Source organism: Schistocerca gregaria, chromosome 8 (assembly GCF_023897955.1).
Source record: "Schistocerca gregaria isolate iqSchGreg1 chromosome 8, iqSchGreg1.2, whole genome shotgun sequence".
Lineage (NCBI taxonomy): Eukaryota > Metazoa > Arthropoda > Insecta > Orthoptera > Acrididae > Schistocerca > Schistocerca gregaria.
The window spans coordinates 88,207,861-88,227,724 of record NC_064927.1 but is presented as its reverse complement, the minus strand read 5'-3'; the positions used below and the strand labels follow the sequence as shown (position 1 = coordinate 88,227,724).

Sequence of the window (19,864 nt, the reverse complement as noted above, 5' to 3'; positions counted from 1 at the left end):
GAGGGAATTAATCTGGCATATATATGTGATTTCATTGTTTTCATAACCCTACATAAACGAAATTTTATGGATTATATATATATCTTTTACCGATCATATAATAGAGCTCGCGTCTTGGTCCGCATTCATACGTATTTTGGCCGCAAGCGGTCCACTGGCCTCGGTTTGGACACCCTTGCTTTAGGCTACTAGAGAATGGATTTTCTCGAGAATTGCTTTGGGGAACTGACATTTGAGTTTTCAGCATCATGTAACGTGAATATAAAAAGTGCAAAAAATGGTATTGGCTTGTGGTTTGTTTGTAAGTCTTTACACACGCTTCTTAATACTGTCCTGTAATTATAAGGTGACGTGATGTTCTCAGCATGCTCACCGCTAACCTCATAATCAGGTACTATCATCTTCTCTCTCTTTGTTATTAGCATTATCTTTCACTTATCAATATTTAAAACGAGCTGCCATTTTTTAAACCAAGTGCAAATTTTGCCAAAGTCTTTGGTTCACTTCCTTACAATCGTCCAAAGCGATATTTCCCTGCACACACCAAAGTGTACACATTCCACTTTCAACCTGCACGGGCTCTCTTGTTAATCAGGCAGGCAGGCTGCCACACGTCATGAGCAGAACGGGCAGACTACTTTACATCCACCCAACCCAAGCCAAGCCACACCGAACCCAAGCAACCTGAAGGAAACTTGCTTACCTGCCTGTCTGTGTGCCGCTGTGCTACGCTACGTGGCAATTTATTTTGTACACTTTCTTTGTAGTGTTATGACTAGGGTTCGGAAGTTGACGAAAAGTCTTTATTTTTACGGGGGTATCACAAGACGAAGCTCGATTAAATATATATATTCATTTTGGGTCATTGTTGGCCAGAAATGTGGATTTTTATTTTTCAGTTTCTTCCCTTTGCCGTATGTCGGACTAGTTAATTTACTTCGATATGAATGGTTTTCTCTGCAACGTCATCTGTTTTCGACTAGTTCTGACTATTCTCAGTTCGAAACATCATCAGGTCTCCGCCGATAGACGTTTTCTGTACTAAGAACCTTCTCTGAAAGTCGAGATCCTTTGCACAAAAGAACCTGAAAATATCTATTATATTGCAACGCAAAGTGAAATAATGTTCTGGGAATATAGTTTCAGTAACCGTAGTATGTTTCAGCAAAATATGAGCCCATACTTTTTCCAGGATGTACATCGCGAATTCTAAGTGGCGCAAATAGTTCATTGTAAATTTCAAGTGCATATTAGTATGACGAAGTTCGTTTTCCATATCATGTTTATCTAAAAAGTATGTGTGAAAAAAGAAACTTTTATTTTATACTAAGCTTTCGTTGCACTACGTTGCATAACGCCAGAATGTGGTTTTTAATATGCACGCGGCTATATCCTTTTGCTATTAGCCTCAAGTCATTCGCACACATTTAGACACATTTCTCAGCCACTAAGTCTGCTTTCTTCTCCTTCAAAATACTTATGGGGTGAGGAAATTATTGGTCAAATTTATAACAATGTCCTAACACTGTATTGGGGACCTAGAAACGACGGAGAGGCTTCGTCCCCGCCGTAGCCCTCAGTGGTTCACAACCCCACAACAGGTTACAGCAGTCCTTTCACTCCACGGCCGCCCCCACGCCGAACCCAGGTTTATTGTGCGGTTCGCCCCCCCAGTAGACCCCTCGCCCCTCTTGGAAACGCCTCACACCTGACGAGTGTAACCCCAAATGTTTGTGTGGTAGAGTAATTATGATGTACGCGTACGTGGAGACAGTGTTTTTGCGCAGCAATCGCCGACATAGTGTAACTGAGGCGGAATAAGGGGAACCAGCCCGCATTCGCCGAGGCAGATGGAAAACCGCCTTAAAAACCATCCACAGACTGGTCAGCACACCGCACCTCGACACTAAACCGTCGGGCGGGTTCTTGGCGGGGACCGGCACGCCTTCCCGCCCGGAAACCAGTGTGTTAGACCGAACGTCTAACCGGGCGGGCTATGTCGTAACATACTCGCGGTCTGCATTGCGAGACACCTATAGGTTTATTTATAGCTGCCTGAAGAACACATCAAAACTTCCCTTGCTGGAGTTCAGCTCTGTTTCGTGACTCGTATATATTCCCCAATTCTTAATTTCTTCACAGTCTCCTTTAAGTTTGGTTTGTTCATTTTGCCACTTCCACCGTTATGATAAATGAACTGCAGCCAAACTAGCTACGCAAACGTATACCTGGCAATTCTGTAGTCACATTGGGTTGATAGCGCAACCTATTGTTAGGTGGAGCAGGTTGGACGGGTCCCGAGAAACTTGCCAGGCTGCAGAAACACAAGCTGACCTGCTTTGACCACTGTGCTTCAGTGAACATTTACTCCTGCGTTTCCGTTGCGGCTGGTTGAGCTGCTTTAATGGTTGTGGCGCAGGCAGGCTGGGAGGAGGATTTGTACTCTTCTAGGGTCTTTTTTACAGAGCAGCATCACCAGCGAGCAGTCTCATAGTGCTGCTGTCCCTCTACGACAGACTATTGTGTCCCTTCTCCGACAATCTGTTATCTCTACTGAGAACGGTAGAGGCACTGCTACAATTCCTCTGGGCACAGCCGATGTTAGTTCCGGTTGTGTGGAGCATTCGACCCTTAGGGTTCTCCAGAATGAGAATTTCACTCTGCAGCGGAGTGTGCGCTGATATGAAACTTCCTGGCAGATGAAAACTGTGCGCCCGACCGAGACTCGAACTCGGGACATTTGCCTTTCGCGGCCAAGTGGTAGAGCACTTGCCCGCGAAAGGCAGAGGTCCCGAGTTCGAGTCCCGGTCGGGCACACAGTTTTAATCTGGCAGGAAGTTTCTTAGGGTTCTGTTAGCTTAATGTTCTCCAACCAGATAGGTACCTGTCTCCGTATATTGGTTTCGACGATCTAGCTCTCTACCTCCATCGTAGTATCTGTGGTAGACTCAATCTGATAACACTGAACAATAAATTTAAAGTGTGTAAATTGCATGAGTTCGAGTTAGTTATGTTTATTTCAGTATTTTCAGTATAAAAATAATACAAAATCACCGTCTTCATAAATAATTAGCTCTAGTTTTTTTAAAAAAAGTAATCAAAATTTTTGTATAAATAACTCACTAACTAAATATGCATTCATCTTCCAAGATTCAGCATAATAAATTTTAAGCGAATAATTACTTCAATTATGTTATGTGTTATGCATAGATAAATTTCAGTGCCATTCTGGAAGTACAAAAGTAAAACATTAAGAAAAAATGAAGGTGATATTACTCTACTTTGTACCAGAACTATGTAAGCACAACAGAAAATATGTAAATTAAGTGGTCACAAATACATATAAAGGATTACAAATTGTAAATGCCCATATGTGAAGTACACACAGTTACATATTTCGTTCAGAGATAAATTCAGATGATGACCATTTTCGCTGGCTTGACATTTATGCACATACTCGGAACTTCCCTTATGACAGTCCTGCAGTAATTGCTAAAATAGTAGGTCTCCACTTTCCGGCATACCTCTTCTCAGATGTGACAATATCTTCATGAAATCGCTCCCCGTGTTCAGCACTTGCTGCACCACAATCTTTGGGGAAGAAGTCAAGATGACTATGAAGAAATGTATTTTCAATGACATGTTGCAACCAAGTTTTTCATAAGATGAAAACATGTTATCTACAACCTTCTTGTAATTTATTGCTCGTTTGTTCCCTGAGAACTGTAAACAGACTGTCTTAAAACATTCCTAAACATGCCTCTCATCATTTTATATGATTCCATCAAAAATATGGTCTCCAAAAAGCTCTCGAATCTGTGGGCCTACAAAGATGCCCTCCCTTACTGTGGCATTACTTAAGTAAGGGAAGTTTTGCCTTAAGTACTTAAAGGCGTTACCATCTTTGTTCATTCCCTTGAGAAAGTTTTTCATGAGACCCAACTTGATGTGTAAGGGTGGGTCTACTAGAGGTTCACTCTGAGTGTTCTTTATACCTGGTTGAAGAGATTTTCTGGTGGGCCATTCATATTTACTGTAATAAAGACGCACGAGCTCGGCGATCCGATTTACAGAGAGAGCAGCAATACTAAGCATATCCTAACTGCATACATAATAGCAGTGCAACCAATTTCAAGTCACCGCAAATGTGCCACTGAGAGTCATTATACTTGATGGCTTCTAGTAAAATTTTCATGTATTGGTATAACTCTTTCATATGCACACCATGCCCAATTGGAATAGAATGAAACATTTACATTGCTTGCCAGAAAATTGTGGTGCTGCAATCTCAGCCTTAGCTTTAGAGAGCTCCAAATCTCTAATGAGATCACTTAATTCATTTTGAGACAATTTTTGTGCATCATCAGTTGATGTTATATTTGGAAAAAACCCTCTATATTGTGATGTACATGGTTCTGGACATTTAGAATCCCCCACAGAAGTAATCTCGTACCCTGTCTGTGGTTCAGGTATTGGCAATCATTCCCCATGTAGAACTGGACTTATGGCAGATGAAATGTTAGGACAGATCACAGTTCGCTTCTTCTTCTTAGATATTCCTTCTTGACAGAAGGAACACACGAATGTAGCAATCACTGACATGATTAGTTGGCTCTCGCCAGATCATGGGCACTGCAAAGGGCATTGAGCGTCCTTTCCCATCCATCCAATTCCTGAGGTTACTGGCACAAGTGTTGGAGATCACATGTGGAATCCAGGGTTTATCCTGATCACCTATTTTGCCCCCAAAATAACAGCTGTAAGCTTTTTTAATCAGTGGAGTTATTTGCTGTTTTTGCGAAGCAAATGTGCCCTGTCCACGCACATAGCAAAATGTGCCAGCACTGGTTACACAAACTCGTGGCATTTTTGTTCACTTCAGTAGCAGTCTACTTGAACAATTGGTAGATAATCTGGAAAAAAATGTGCAAAAATTATTACATGCGTTATTGAAGTCATTGAAGTTGAAGAGGAGGGAGACAAAAAATCACTAAAATTGGTATTAAAATATTTATATCCAAAATATTGCACGCTAGTAAGACCAGGGACAATAACATAATCAGATGTTCAAATGTGTGTGAAATCATATGGAACTTTACTGCTAAGGCCATCAGTCCCTAAGCTTACACACTACTTAACCTAAATTTTCCTAAGGACAAACACACACACCTATGCCCGAGGGAGGATTGGAACCTCCGCCGGGACCAGCCGCACAGATAATACAATCCATTTGTTACTAGTTATTATGAATTTGACAAACCATTATAATATTTTATTTTAAACTTACCATAAAAAATCCGTATATAATTATCTCAGCGTAATAAAAGAGTGTGAAATTAAAACTAGAGCTAATTTTGAATTGTCTTTGTGATATTCGCGATCAGCACATTAGAATTGATAGGAATTGGCTGTTTTCATTAGCGTAATGTACATAATGTACGTATAATGTACATACAAAGAAGGGAAGGCAGAAAGGTGGAAGGAGTATATAGAACGTTTATACAAGGGCGATGTACTTGAGGACAATATTATGGAAATGGAAGAGGATGTAGATGAAGACGAAATGGGTGATACGATACTGCGTGAAGAGTTTGACAGAGCACTGAAAGACCTGAGTCGAAACGAGGCCCCCGGAGTAGACAACATTCCATTAGAACTACTGACGGCCTTGGGAGCACGAGTCATGACAAAACTCTACCAGCTGGTGAGCAAGATGTATGAGACAGGCGAAATACCGTCAGACTTCAAGAAGAATATAATAATTCCAATCCCAAAGAAAGCAGGTGCTGACAGATGTGAAAATCACCGAACTATCAGTTTAATAAGTCACAGCTGCAAAATACTAACGCGAATTCTTTACAGACGAGTGGAAAAACTGGTAGATGCGGACCTCGGGGAGGATCAGTTTGGATTCCGTCGAAATGTTGGAACACGTGAGGCAATACTGACCTTACGACTTATCTTAGAAGAAAGATTAAGGTAAGTCAAACCTACGTTTCTAGCATTTGTAGACTTAGAGAAAGCTTTTGACAGTGCTGACTGGAATACTCTTTTTCAAGTTCTAAAGGTGGCAGGGGTAAAATACAGGGAGCGAAAGGCTATTTACAATTTGTATAGAAACCAGATGGCAGTCATAAGAGTCGAGGGGCATGAAAGGGAAGCAGTGGTTGGGAAAGGAGTGAGACAGGGTTGTAGCCTCTCCCCGATGTTATTCAATCTGTATATTGAGCAAGCAGTAAAGGAAACAAAAGAAAAATTTGGAGTAGGTATTAAAATTCATGGAGACGAAGTAAAAACTTTGAGGTTCGCCGATGACATTGTAATTCTGTCAGAGACAGCAAAGGACTTGGAAGAGCAGTTGAACGGAATGGACAGTGTCTTGAAAGGAGGATATAAGATGAACATCAACAAAAACAAAACGAGTATAATGGAATGTAGTCAAATTAAATCGGGTGATGCTGAGGGAATTAGATTAAGAAATGAGACACTTAAAGCAGTAAAGGAGTTTTGCTATTTTGGGAGCAAAATAACTGATGATGGTCGAAGTAGAGGGGATATAAAATGTAGACTGGCAATGGCAAGGAAAGCGTTTCTGGAGAAGAGAAATTTGTTAATATCGAATATATATTTATGTATCAGGAAGTCGTTTCTGAAAGTATTTGTTTGGAGTGTAGCCATGTATGGAAGTGAAACATGGACGATAACTAGTTTGGACAAGAAGAGAATAGAAGCTTTCGAAATGTGGTGCTACAGAAGAATACTGAACACAAGGTGGATAGATCACGTAACTAATGAGGAGGTATTGAATAGGATTGGGGAGAAGAGAAATTTGTGGCACAACTAGACTAGAAGAAGGGTTCGGTTGGTAGGACATGTTTTGAGGCATCAAGGGATCACAAATTTAGCATTGGAGGGCAGCGTGGAGGGTAAAAATCGTAGAGGGAGACCGAGAGATGAGTACACTAAGCAGATTCAGAAGGATGTAGGTTGCAGTAGGTACTGGGAGATGAAGCAGCTTGCACAGGATAGAGTAGCATTGAGAGCTGCATCAAACCAGTTTCAGGACTGAAGACAACAACAACAACAACAACAACAATGTACATTTGGCAAATTATATGTAGACGCGCACGCGGTGTTTAGCTGCACTTGGTTACTTTACTTGTTCACAGTAAGTAAGGGTTCACCTGTTGTGAATGCATGTGAAACCAAGTCTGCATGAACATATCGTGGATACCGCGAGACAGTGCTGTAAGGCGACGGTTGCGGCTAGCTGCATGTGGTCCAGAGAATAATGTTCCTGACCTGATGATCGTCCTGCAGTGGATTGAAAACTAGTCAGTGGTACATTAAAAAAAAAAGTGGTTGCACATTATAGCCAGAGAAATTGTCAGGAAGCGTGCGGGGAAAGTAATGACGTCACTTGTTCGCACGCGCGCTTGCGTCACTCACTCGCGGATCCACGCCAACGCCAGCGTGGTGTCGGCGCTTGGCCGAATTCCGAGCGAACCCCTTGCACGTGGGCTACTGGCAAGCGCGACACAGTTTTGCGCCCAGCTGGCGCCAGCTGTACACGTGGCTGGAGGTCAGTGGCGCTGCCGTCAAGGCCGGTCCAGGTTTCGTCGCGCGGCGTCGCGCGCTGTCCGGGCGAGGCGGTCGTATATTCCGCACTGCCTCCTAACGAACAGTACACCGGCGTCCATACCAGCTGCATTGAGAGTTTCTAGCAACCGAAGCACATCATAGCGTTCTCAACGGAGACAGGTCTTCAGTCGTAGCGGTAACTTCTGGCGCATACGAAAGCGATGTCATAGGATCGTTACTGCACAGAATATGCGTAAATGAAATAGTGGATAAGTCCTAAGTTCCACGACGTATTTCGCGGATTATGCTGTTCTATACGGAGCATTCACATCGCTAGAAAATGGTACTGTAAACCAGGAAGATGATAATCTGAAGAGAAAGTTCATTCATAATTTGAAATCCATTCGCTCCCCTACTGAAAGTTCTGGCGTTTATAAGATCATCTGTGATACCTGCTCCTCCTATTATATAGGGCAAACTGGACGTGCTTTCACCATCAGATATAAACAACATCTTTCTCAAAAGAACGGCACCAGTCCCCTAAATTCATCTTTTGCCGATCATCTCTTAATTACTGGACACGTGCCTAAAGCCATAGGCGACAACAATATTCTGCATACCGAAAAGAAGGGGCGTAGGTTAGATGTTTTAGAGGAATTAGAGATTTTCAAACATCTCTCTCGTCATGATGGCCTCATTCTCAACGAACAGCTGCAGCTGCGAAATAAAAACTTTTTCGACTCTATAAAGCCATTGCTTGATCTTTGATTCAGATTTCCTCATGCAGTTTGCCGAAATGTTGCTTTCCTGTTTTCTTGTATGTCATAATTGACGTTTTATTACGTTACATAATGTATCTTTTTCAAGCAGATAAATATGTAACTTCATCCTATTATTATTAGTGTTTACATTATGCCTAAATCAGCTTCATCACAATTTCATGTGTCTACTTTTGAATGTGCAGTAGTCTAGTTGTTTCTGCGGCTACTAGATGGCGCTCGTAGCAACACCATGTTTACTTGCCCACACTTTCTAACGTGGGCATCTCAGTCTTGTTGCAACCCTTGTTCACTCAAGTACGAGCAGCCCTTAGCGGCTCGCCATCTTATTTACAACTATTCATGACGTCGCCTTTCCGGCTTAGATTTTTTAAAATGTGACTTGTAAGTACTGCATCTCTTTCCAGTCAGTACAAACAATAATTTTATTAATGTATTATATACCTAATATGTTTTAGAACAGTTTGTTTAATTCTGAAGACGACGCTCATAGTATCATAGTAGCGTCGAAATCTGGCAATTTTCACTTAATATTTGTGACCGAGGGCTTATTTGTTCTAATATGGCACGCTCACTGAACCTGAGTAGCTATGTTCAAAGTTTTTAAGAAGATATACTCTTGATTCAGGGAGTAGGAATTGACTCTAAAGACAAACAGATTTACCGTGTTGCATATAGATAGACAGGAAGTTCCGTTATTGTATCGTCACAGGACTGCAGAACAGCCACTGGAAGTTATCGCGTCCATAAAATATTTGGGAGAATGCGTACGCAGCGCTTTTATGTGGAACGACCACATAAAATTAACAGCAGGTAAGGTAGAAGCCAGACAGATTCGTTGGAGGAATCCTAAGGAGTGTAGTCCATTGACAAAGGACGCAGCGTACAAAACACTCGTTCGACAGTACGTGCATACATTAAATGTCTTCGCAATTGCGAATGTGAACGACGATCAACGGTAGAATGTAATGACGACAGTGAAAATTTGTGCGGACCGGTACCCGGACCTGTGTTTAGCTTATCGCGAGCGCGCTTGGATAGTGATAGTCAGTGTGGGATCCGAACTACATGAGACTCATTGAGGAAACAGAGCAGCGCGTTTCATTCCAGATTCATTTAGTTAGCAGGAAGCAGGACTCAGATGCTCAGCCAACTCCGGTGGCAGAAGCCGAAAGAGAGGCGTCCTGCGTCGCGCTATGATTTACTGTGAGAAGTTCGAAGAGCGTAGTATGTTTCTCGCCCTTACGTCTATCTCACGAAAAGACTGTGAAGGTAAAATGAGGGAGAGTCGAGCTCACTCGGAGACGTAACCAGCAACCGTTCTTCCTGTGAACCATTCGCGGCTGTAACAGCAAGAAGGGAAAGTGACAATGGAACCAGAAACACCCTCCGCCACGCACCTCACGTTGACTTGCGAAGTATCGATGTAGATGTAGCAGGGGCTTCCCAACGGCGCCACCGACATCCTAGCGTTCACTGGGAGACAGGGTACCAACACAACTTGCCAGGCAAAACAGGATTTCCAGAAAATTCATAAACTCCTGTGCTCGTAGTACAGGAAAATCGGGGAAAGCTGAATGGTCTGACGAGGCTATCTTACAGGAGACGGACCCTCTTCGATTTACTCCATACGTACAGGATGTGAGAATCTCAGTATCCGGACGCTTCCCAAAAATCAAAAACTCAGGATAAATCGTAATTGGAGATTTGTAGATTTTCAAAGTACTGTTAAGTACAAAATGTTTCCACCAGTGTAACAGAGCTGCCTGTAGCCCAGTTGTTAGCTTATGTCTTGTAATAGCGAACTCACTGTTTTCATTCTCCCTAGAAGCAACTATTTTTTGCCGTTATTTAAATCCTGTATGTATTATCAAGTGCAAACTTTGCTTATCAAATAACAACTTGTAGTAAAAATAACATTTTTTTACTAATTGCATGAAATACATTAACATTTGATACAATAATGCGAAATGTCTTACTGATAATGAAAAAATCCAATTATTTTTTTGAGAATAAAAATTAATTTTGTTATCTAGTTGCGGATCGATTCTTCGTGCCAGCTTTTAATTCATAAAGAATGTGAGAATTAAATGTACCATAGGTTTCCGCGGCCGTTGTCAATGTCAATAAAATTCTTCTGGGTGAGAGACCGCATTGTCATTTATAAAATTCGAACGTTTCGGCGTCTGTTGCAAGACGCCTTCCTCAGGGTGTGTTGCTAAACCAGCTTCTTACCACAATGCAGTTTGCTGCTCTTTCTGTTTAAAAACTTACACTTGTGTGTTTTATGGAATGGATGGCCCACTTTTTCAGTTCATCAAAAAATGGGAGGGAGGGAGGGGAAAGAAAGCTTACTGTACCAGGGAGCAATGTGGACATCTTAAATGTAGAATTACAGGAGGTTTCTCATATCAGTACCCTGCATTTTAAGAGCCTTCAATGTCTGATTCCTCACCACTTACAAACATAGTCTTTTTGTTTGAAGAGAGAACTGCGCAGCCTAGCTGGAAAAAAAAATGAAGCCAGGATGATGTTTGTATATCTTTATGTACTATCTTATGGTAACTTTGATGCCATGGAATGTAGGTTTGTTATGCCTGGACACAAGCTCTATTCGTCGGATCGTCATATACTCTGATCGACAATCGCACGAAATGCTTCAAACTTCAGAATGTGAAAGACATCAAAAATGTAACTACTGCTGCTAGACCATCGCAATCCCACTAGTGTTTATATGTGACAGTACAAACTTTCTGCGATTGTGGTAGTACCTCGAGAAAATAAGCAATGGATGAATGAACTGTGATTATGGTTTCTTTCATACTAAACCCATCAGAACTGCACTAAAACTAATGCGAGAAACAGCGCACTGTAAGTATTGTATATGTTCCAACTACACTGTAAGACAGAAAAAGAAAAAAAAAAAACGCACTACGAAGGAATTATCCCAATGGGACAGAAATCAGTAAATGTGTTTTACGCGTACAGACAAATGATTATAATTTCAGAAAAATTTGATGATTTATTCAGGTGGAACAGCTTCACAAATTGAGCAAGTCAGTAACGCGTTGGACCGTCTCTGGCCCTTATGCAAGTAGTTATTGGATTTGACATAGAGTTGTTGGATGTCCTCCTGAAGCAATCGTACCAAATTGTGCCCAGTTGGCGGATCGCCAGAATCCGTAGCTTTTTGTACATTTCTGCCTACAATGCTTTAAACGTTCTTATTTGTGGAGACATTCAGCGACATTGCTGGCCAAGGTAGGATTTGACAAGCACGAAGACAAGAACTCTCACCCTGTGCGGGCAGGCGTCAACTTGCTGAAATGTAACACCAGGATCGTTAGCCATAAAGGGCACAAACAATTATACTCCAGTCAGTGAGATTGGAGGTCGAAGACGTGTCTGGGGATGCCCTGGACGGTGATGAGATACCAACATGACATACAGCCTGACATCCAACAGTAATGATCTGGGCTGCCATTCCATTTCATAGCAGGACCCCTTCGGTTGCATCCGCCACACACTTACAGCGCAACGGTACTTGCATGATATTCTACGCTTCGTTTTGTTGCTCTTTACGGCAACCCATGCTGGGCTTGAACTACAGCTAGATAACGCCCGCCTGCACACGGCGAGAGTCCCTGTTGCTTGTCTTCGCGCTGGCCAAACCCTGTCCTGGGCAACAAGACCGCCGGCCTCTTCCCAGTGGAGAACGTTTGGAGCATTATGAGGACAGCCCCCGACCTTCTCGGGGTTTTTACGATCTAACGCACCAGTTGATCAGCATTTGCTACGATATCAAAAAATGGTTCAAATGGCTCTGAGCACTATGGGACTTAACTGCTGAGGTCATGTCCCCTAGAACTTAGAACTACTTAAACCTAACTAACCTAAGGACATCACACATATCCATGCCCGAGGCAGGATTCGAACCTGCGACCATAGCGGTCGCACGGTTCCAGACTGTAGTGCCTAGAACCGCTCGCCCACTTTGGCCGGCGCTACGATATCCTTCCGAAGGACATCCATCGACCCCTGTCAAGTCAATGCTAAGCTGAATAACTGGATGCGTAAGGGCCAGAGGTCAACCTACGATTTTTTTACTCGCACAATTTGTGAAGCGCTCTTTAATAAATAACCAATTTTTTAATGAAATTGTAATCATTGCTTTGTCGTTACGTGTACATCTTTTGATTTCTGTTCCGTTCGGATAATTCCTTCGTGGTGCGTTGTTTTCATTTCGTGTTGGAATGAAAATCCATAACAACTACAATGAAAACTAGCGCAAGATATCACGTAGAGGTCTACTCCAATGCTGGAGTGAGGAAAAGTACCACGAAAGCGCTCGCTGCGTGCGGTGTTAATGATGTTTTGTTTGTTGGGCGCTCAACTGTGCGGTCATCAGCGCCCGTCCAAAGTCTCAGTTTTTACGTAGTCCCACTGTCACGAATGATCATGATGATGGTGAAATGATGAGGACAACACAAACACCCAGTCCTCGGGCAGAGAAAACCACCTGCCGGGAATCGAACCCGCAGCTACGCTAGTTACTAGACCACGAGCTTCGGACGCTGCGCGCGGTGGCTTAAGATGTGGCCGTACTTGGCACCGTCTCGCGCAATTTCTGCCCACTGCCTCAGGCGTTAATAGCCTGCCGCCAACATCCGCCGCTGAGAGCGTTCTCTTCCTAATTCTTAGTATCTTCTCTGATTAAATTACCTCTTAACGTTCCGAAACGCTAACAATTTGTAGTTCTGTAATTAGGTGTCCGCCTCCGTAGGTAAGTGGTCCGCGCGACTGGTTGCCATGACGGAGCGAGATTGCGCAGTGACCAGCACACTGGATGACGCTTCCGACCACCCAGTTTTGGGTTTTCCGTGATATCCTCAAATCGCTTCGGGAAAATGCCGGGATGGTTCCAAAGGGCACGGCCGACTTTCTTCCCCATCCTGCCCTAACTCTCGACTATAGTGAAGCACGGTAGCTGCGCGAGGTAGCCGAGCGGTCTAGGGCGCCTTATCACGGTCCGCGCCGCTCCCCCTGTCGGTGCTTCGAGTCCTCACTCGGGCATGGATGTGTGTGTGTGTCACCTTTAGCGTAGGTTAGTTTAACTTAAGTAATATGTAAGCTTAGCAGTTTGCTCCCATAAGACCTTAGCACCAATTTCCGAAGCACGATAATTAAGATACGTTCTATCCTGTGCGTTACGCGTACATCGACTCAGTAGCTTTACCGGCGCATCTGTCTTGGACAGCACTGGCCAGGCAAGCGATCCATCTAACCTCCAGTGATGTGAACAGTTGCAGTAAAGACGTGAAAAGAGACGAGCAGAGAACAATATATCTTTGAATGTCTTTTAATTTTTAAACAGAAGGAAATTGTATCTAGCAAAACTCAGGTGACCTGACGGTAAAAATAACATGCAATTTTGTCATATGATGACATGCCCTCTGGGGAATAATTTCAATACTGCTACGTTGATAACGAGGTGATCAGCAACAGAATCCCAAGCCACCAAGAAGTCCACAATTCGTCCTTTTTCTATGACGTTCTTTTCTGCATTTCGCCTTCTTTCGGTAGTGACGTGTCACAAAGCTTCGTGCATTAATTACAATACGTTTGGCAGCTTACAATTTCTTGTTACTTCGCGCGACAAATCCCTTATTTTGGCTCCAGATCAGTCCTGCTGCGTTCAGATCGCATTGGTACGATGACGGGTGTAAAAATGCGCCATTTGTACACTGTGCTCGACACCGTGAAAACTATTGATATCCAAGTTCCTACGACGCTTATCACTCTGGCTCGTGTGAGACCCCATCTGTCCTGTAAAACAATGGCCATATTCAAGTATGAAAAGAATATTTGATTTTTCATTTTCTCAAAAAAAAAAAAATCGATTGTGTAGTGTTTTCTTAACTTCAGCGGTCTTTTAACAGTCTTCTATAAAACATCGATACTTAAGAATTTATATCTGCAATGGAAACCAGAATTTTGGGTGCAACATGTAATTAGAAAGTAGAAGACGTGCATTTTTGTTAAAAATAATCGATAACTATGAGTTAATTATCATATATTTGACGAATTTCATATTTAAATGATCTAGGTATTCAAACCGAAAAATTATAGACAACGAGGTCGAACTGTCACCCCAAAGCATACGCGATTATCATTCTACGAGGCTACCGACTACGTCACCCGTAGAATTTGAATGTGTCGTACTAATTATTACATAGTGTTTATCGAAAAATGTCACAGCTGATTTTTCTCTGTAAGCGTGTGAAAAACATTAAGAACAACTTGTTTCTCGCCATTAACGGTGTTGCGCGCGTGGTTCAATACTAAGCGAAAACACTGTCATCCATTTCCACAGTACGTATTAATAGCGAGACAACCAGAGCACAAGTAGCGTTTACGGAGACTGTGACTGTACACGATTTTTTAAATAAAAAATACGTAGCTAAAGTATGATTAAGAAAAACTTTGATGGCTGTTAATACATCACAGTGTCGTAAAGTTTCATTTACAATGACGTAGTACTAAAATAACTAATAGATGAGTTCAACCTACTTCCAAGAACGGGACAACACCAGTGTACGAGAGTTACGGCTGCTGTCCAATGATCGCCCTCGTATTTGTTTGCATCAGGTTTATTCTTATGATGAACGAAGTACAGCTGGGATTTTCCTTGCTGAGAGCATTGAAACTTGATGCATTCTGCCTTGTGACTCCGACTGTGCTAATACTTGGGTGAGAACTAGAGGCTCCTAGGTGTAGGAAGTCGATTGCCCGTCGATACACGCGCCTGGATGACACGATACCGCTGAGAATGACGCGGCGGCCGGTCGGCATCGCGCCGTCCACCTGAGAAATGTCCAGCCAGTCGTTCCACAGTTTTATTTGAAAGAGAGGGTTTGTGGCTATAAGCTTTATGCAGTCTCTCAACAAATGCCGCTTCGGCCCCTGAAAGGCATCGGATTATTATTATTATTATTATTATTATTTTTTTTTTTTTTAAATCCGATGAGGGTGGAGTTTGTAGCGCATTGCTGGCAACCCTCGCTGAGTCATTGGCCGCTATCTAAGCCCTGCCCGCCGACCGTAGTGGCCGTGCGCTTCTAGGCGCTACAGTCTGGAGCCGAGCGACCACTACAGTTGCAGGCTGGAATCCTGCCTCGTGCATGGATGTGTGTGGTGTCCTTAGGTTAGTTAGGTTTAATTAGTTCTAGGGGACTGATGACCTCAGAAGTTAAGACACATAGTGCTCAGAGCCATTTTTTAAATTCTGCCAGAGGTGTCTTTTCACTGACACTTGCACAGTGGCCACCCCATCGCTAAAACCTGCTACAAAAATGTGGTCACACATTGCATTTTCTGCCATATTGACCCATAAAAAGTAGTAATAATACAAGGTATTGCCACCAAGCGTTAGCCGTCGACTCAAAAAAGTAACATTGCTTAATTAAGTTTTTGGTTTTTTTGGAGGTTCTGTTAAGCTAGAGGACTCAATTTTTTTTCACCTTCGTGCGCTAGGATCTGTATAAGTCATGAAAGGTTATGGAAAAGGCTGCATGTTGTTACATATATTCGTGAGTTTATACTCCACTTGTAGGCATCGGACATGGATGTGTGTGATGTTCGTAGGTTAGTTAGGTTAAAGTAGTTCTAAGTTCTTGGCGACTGATAACCTCAAAAGTTAAGTCACATAATGCTCAGAGCCATTTGAACCATTTTTCCACTTGTAGTTAAGTTACAGTTAAATTGTTATAACACACTGAATGCAGTATGTGTCATAAATGGGAAAAAGGGAAAAAAAAGTGTTCGTAATTTTGCCCCCATGAAAATTCTCAAAAAGTATACTTAGTTTAAGTGTGCTCTCTGCCGCCGTTGGATAAGCAGCTGCCAGCAGCAAGTCGTATACCCCTAGCTTACTTATTTGTTACATAGTTTAATTTAATTGCGTGTTTTTGGGTACTTGCATTGTTTAATTCATATATTTCGGGCGTATTATAGTATTTGACAGTTGTAGCATAGCGCTTTAGTGTTTACTTGGTAAATTCTTATTTAAATTGCGTGTGAGTTTCGTATAGGAGGTGTAATTTCGAGTTTCAGTTACTGTAATCGTAAATTCAGGCAGATTGTAGTGCAGTCGTTAGGCATTTGTACAGGTTAGTTGATACATTCTTTGCGTGTTTCGCTTGCGTTATCTAGGCACGGAATCGTGTTTCAGTAACTGTTGTTCAACATCGATTAGAATGGACAGGGACTGCGATTGCTGTGTTCGGATGAGGGCTGAGTTGGCATCCCTTCGCTCACAGCTGCAAGCGGCGCTGACTTCGGTCGCGCAGCTTGAGGCTGTTGCCAATGGGCACCACTGTGGGGAGCCGGACTCGGGTATCACGGGGATGTCAACCGCGTCCCGTCTGTCCCCAGATCGGTCTGCCGCTGTGGTTGCCCCGGTTGCTGCCCGCAGTGGGCCTGAGCCCTCGCCTGTGGTTGATTGGGAGGTCGTTCCAAGGCGTGGCAGGCAGCGAAAGGCGTCCCCGGAGGCTGATCAGAAAGCCTCTCCGGTGCGTCTGACAAACCGGTTTCAGGCACTGTCTCTGGCTGAGCCAGATGCAGCTGCCAGCCCTGTTTCAGAGGATCATTCTCAGCCTTCAAGGTCCGGGCAATCGCAGAGGGTGGGCTTATTTGTAGTTGGGAGCTCCAATGTTAGGTGCGTAATGGGGCCCCTTAGGGATATGGCGGCTAAGGAGGGGAAGAAATCCAGTGTGCACTCCGTGTGCATTCCGGGAGGAGTCATTCCTGATGTGGAAAGGGTCCTTCTGGATGCCATGAAGAGCACAGGGTGCAGCCAGCTGCAGGTGGTGACACATGTCGGCACTAATGACGTGTGTCGCTTTGGATCTGAGGAAATTCTCTCTGGATTCCAGCGGCTATCTGATTTGGTGAAGGCTGCCGGTCTTGCTTACGAGATGAAGGCAGAGCTCACCATCTGCAGCATCGTCGACAGAACCGACTGCGGACCTTTGGTGCAGAGCCGGGTGGAGGGTCTGAATCAGAGGCTCAGACGGTTTTGCGACCGTGTTGGCTGCAGATTCCTTGACTTGCGCCATAGGGTGGTAGGGTTTCGGGTTCCGCTGAATAGGAGTTCACTACACTCAGCTGGCGGCTACACGGGTAGCGGAGGCTGTGTGGCGTGGACTGGGCGGTTTTTTAGGTTGCGAAAACACACTTGACCTCTTAGCCACAAACAATCCAGAGCTGATAGAGAGCATCATGACAGATACAGGGATTAGTGATCACAAGGTCGTTGTAGCTAGGTTCAATACCGTTTCTTCCAAATCCACCAGAAACAAACGCAAAACAATTTTATTTAAAAAAGCGGATAAAGTGTCACTAGAAGCCTTCCTAAAAGACAATCTCCATTCCTATGCAAATGTAGACGAGATGTGGCTCAAATTCAAAGATATAGTAGCAACAGCAATTGAGAGATTCATACTTCATAAATTGGTAAGAGATGGAACGGATCCCCCGTGGTACACAAAAAAGGTCCGAACGCTGTTGCAGAGGCAACGAAAAAAGCATGCGAAGTTCAGAAGAACGCGAAATCCCGAAGATTGGCTAAAATTTACAGGCGCGCGAAATTTGGCACGGACTTCGATGCGAGATGCCTTTAATAGGTTCCACAACGAAACATTGTCTCGAAATTTGGTAGAAAATCCGAAGAAATTCAGGTCGTATGTAAAGTACACAAGCGGCAAGACGCAGTCAATACCTTCGCTGCGCAGTGCCGATGGTACTGTTACCGACGACTATGCCGCTAAAGCGGAGTTATTGAACGCAGTTTTCCGAAATTCCTTCACCAGGGAAGACGAATGGAATATTCCAGAATTTGAAACACGAACATCTGCTAGCATGAGTTTCTTAGAAGTAGATACCTTAGGGGTTGCGAAGCAATTCAAATCGCTTGGTACGGGCAAGTCTTCAGGTCCAGATTGTATACCGATTAGGTTCCTTTCAGATTACGCTGATACAATAGCTCCCTACTTAGCACTCATATACAACCGCTCGCTCACCGATAGATCTGTACCTACAGATTGGAAAATTGCGCAGGTCGCACCAGTGTTCAAGAAAGGTAGTAGGAGTAATCCATTTAACTACAGACCTATATCATTGACATCGGTTTGCAGTAGGGTTTTGGAGCATATACTGTATTCAAACATTATGAATCACCTCGAATGGAACGATCTATTGACACGTAATCAGCATGGCTTCAGAAAACATCGCTCTTGTGCAACGCAGCTAGCTCTTTATTCGCACGAAGTAATGGCCGCTATCGACAGGGGATCTCAAGTTGATTCCGTATTTCTAGATTTCCGGAAAGCTTTTGACACCGTTCTTCACAAGCGACTTCTAATAAAGCTGCGGAGCTGTGGGGTATCGTCTCAGTTGTGCGACTGGATTCGTGATTTCCTGTCAGGAAGGTCGCAGTTCGTAGTAATAGACGGCAAATCATGGAGTAAAACTGAAGTGATATCAGGTGCTCCCCAGGGAAGCGTCCTGGGACCTCTACTGTTCCTGATCTATATAAATGACCTGGGTGACAATCTGAGCAGTTCTCTTAGGTTGTTCGCAGATGATGCTGTAATTTACCGTCTAGTAAGGTCATCCAAAGACCAGTATCAGTTGCAAAGCGATTTAGAAAAGATTGCTGTATAGTGTGGCAGGTGGCAGTTGACGCTAAATAACGAAAAGTGTGAGGTGATCCACATGAGTTCCAGAAGAAATCCGTTGGAATTCGATTACTCGATAAATAGTACAATTCTCAAGGCTGTCAATTCAACTAAGTACCTGGGTGTTAAAATTACGAACAACTTCAGTTGGAAGGACCACATAGATAATATTGTGCTGAAGGCGAGCCAAAGGTTGCGTTTCATTGGCAGGACACTTAGAAGATGCAACAAGTCCACTAAAGAGGCAGCTTACACTACACTCGTTCGTCCTCTGTTAGAATATTGCTGCGCGGTGTGGGATCCTTACCAGGTGGGATTGACGGAGGACATCGAAAGGGTGCAAAAAGGGCAGCTCATTTTGTATTATCACGTAATAGGGGAGAGAGTGTGGCAGATATGATATGCGAGTTGGGATGGAAGTCATTAAAGCAAAGACGTTTTTCGTCGCGGCGAGACCTTTTTACGAAATTCCAGTCACCAACTTTCTCTTCCGAGTGCGAAAATATTTTGTTGAGCCCAACCTACATAGGTAGGAATGATCATCAAAATAAAATAAGAGAAATCAGAGCTCGAATAGAAAGGTTTGGTTGTTCGTTTTTCCCGCGCGCTGTTCGGGAGTGGAATAGTAGAGAGATAGTATGATTGTGGTTCGATGAACCCTCTGCCAAGCACTTAAATGTGAATTGCAGAGTAGTCATGTAGATATAGATGTAGATTTTCCCTTTATAATATACCAGGGGCTTCCCTTCTTACAAATCACTTGAAAGC

General features: G+C 43.3%; 1 protein-coding gene and 1 long non-coding RNA gene across 3 annotated transcripts in view; one reads left to right on the top strand and one right to left on the bottom strand.

Annotated features, from left to right (window-relative positions):
* LOC126285340 (nascent polypeptide-associated complex subunit alpha, muscle-specific form-like) overlaps positions 1–19,864 on the top strand; it is a 388,350-nt gene that overhangs the window by 218,679 nt on the left and 149,807 nt on the right. The window lies entirely within an intron of this gene.
* Positions 3,000–19,864, bottom strand: part of LOC126285342 (uncharacterized) — a 173,557-nt gene continuing 156,692 nt past the window's right edge. The window contains exons 1-3 of one of the 2 annotated variants that reach the window (XR_007551623.1): positions 7,450–7,513; positions 7,185–7,314; positions 3,061–4,913 (exon numbers count right to left, since the gene is read on the bottom strand). This is a non-coding gene — a long non-coding RNA (uncharacterized LOC126285342). Of the gene's footprint in view, positions 4,914–7,184; positions 7,315–7,449; positions 7,514–19,864 lie in introns of those variants that run through there. The other variant, XR_007551622.1, reaches the window with a different exon arrangement.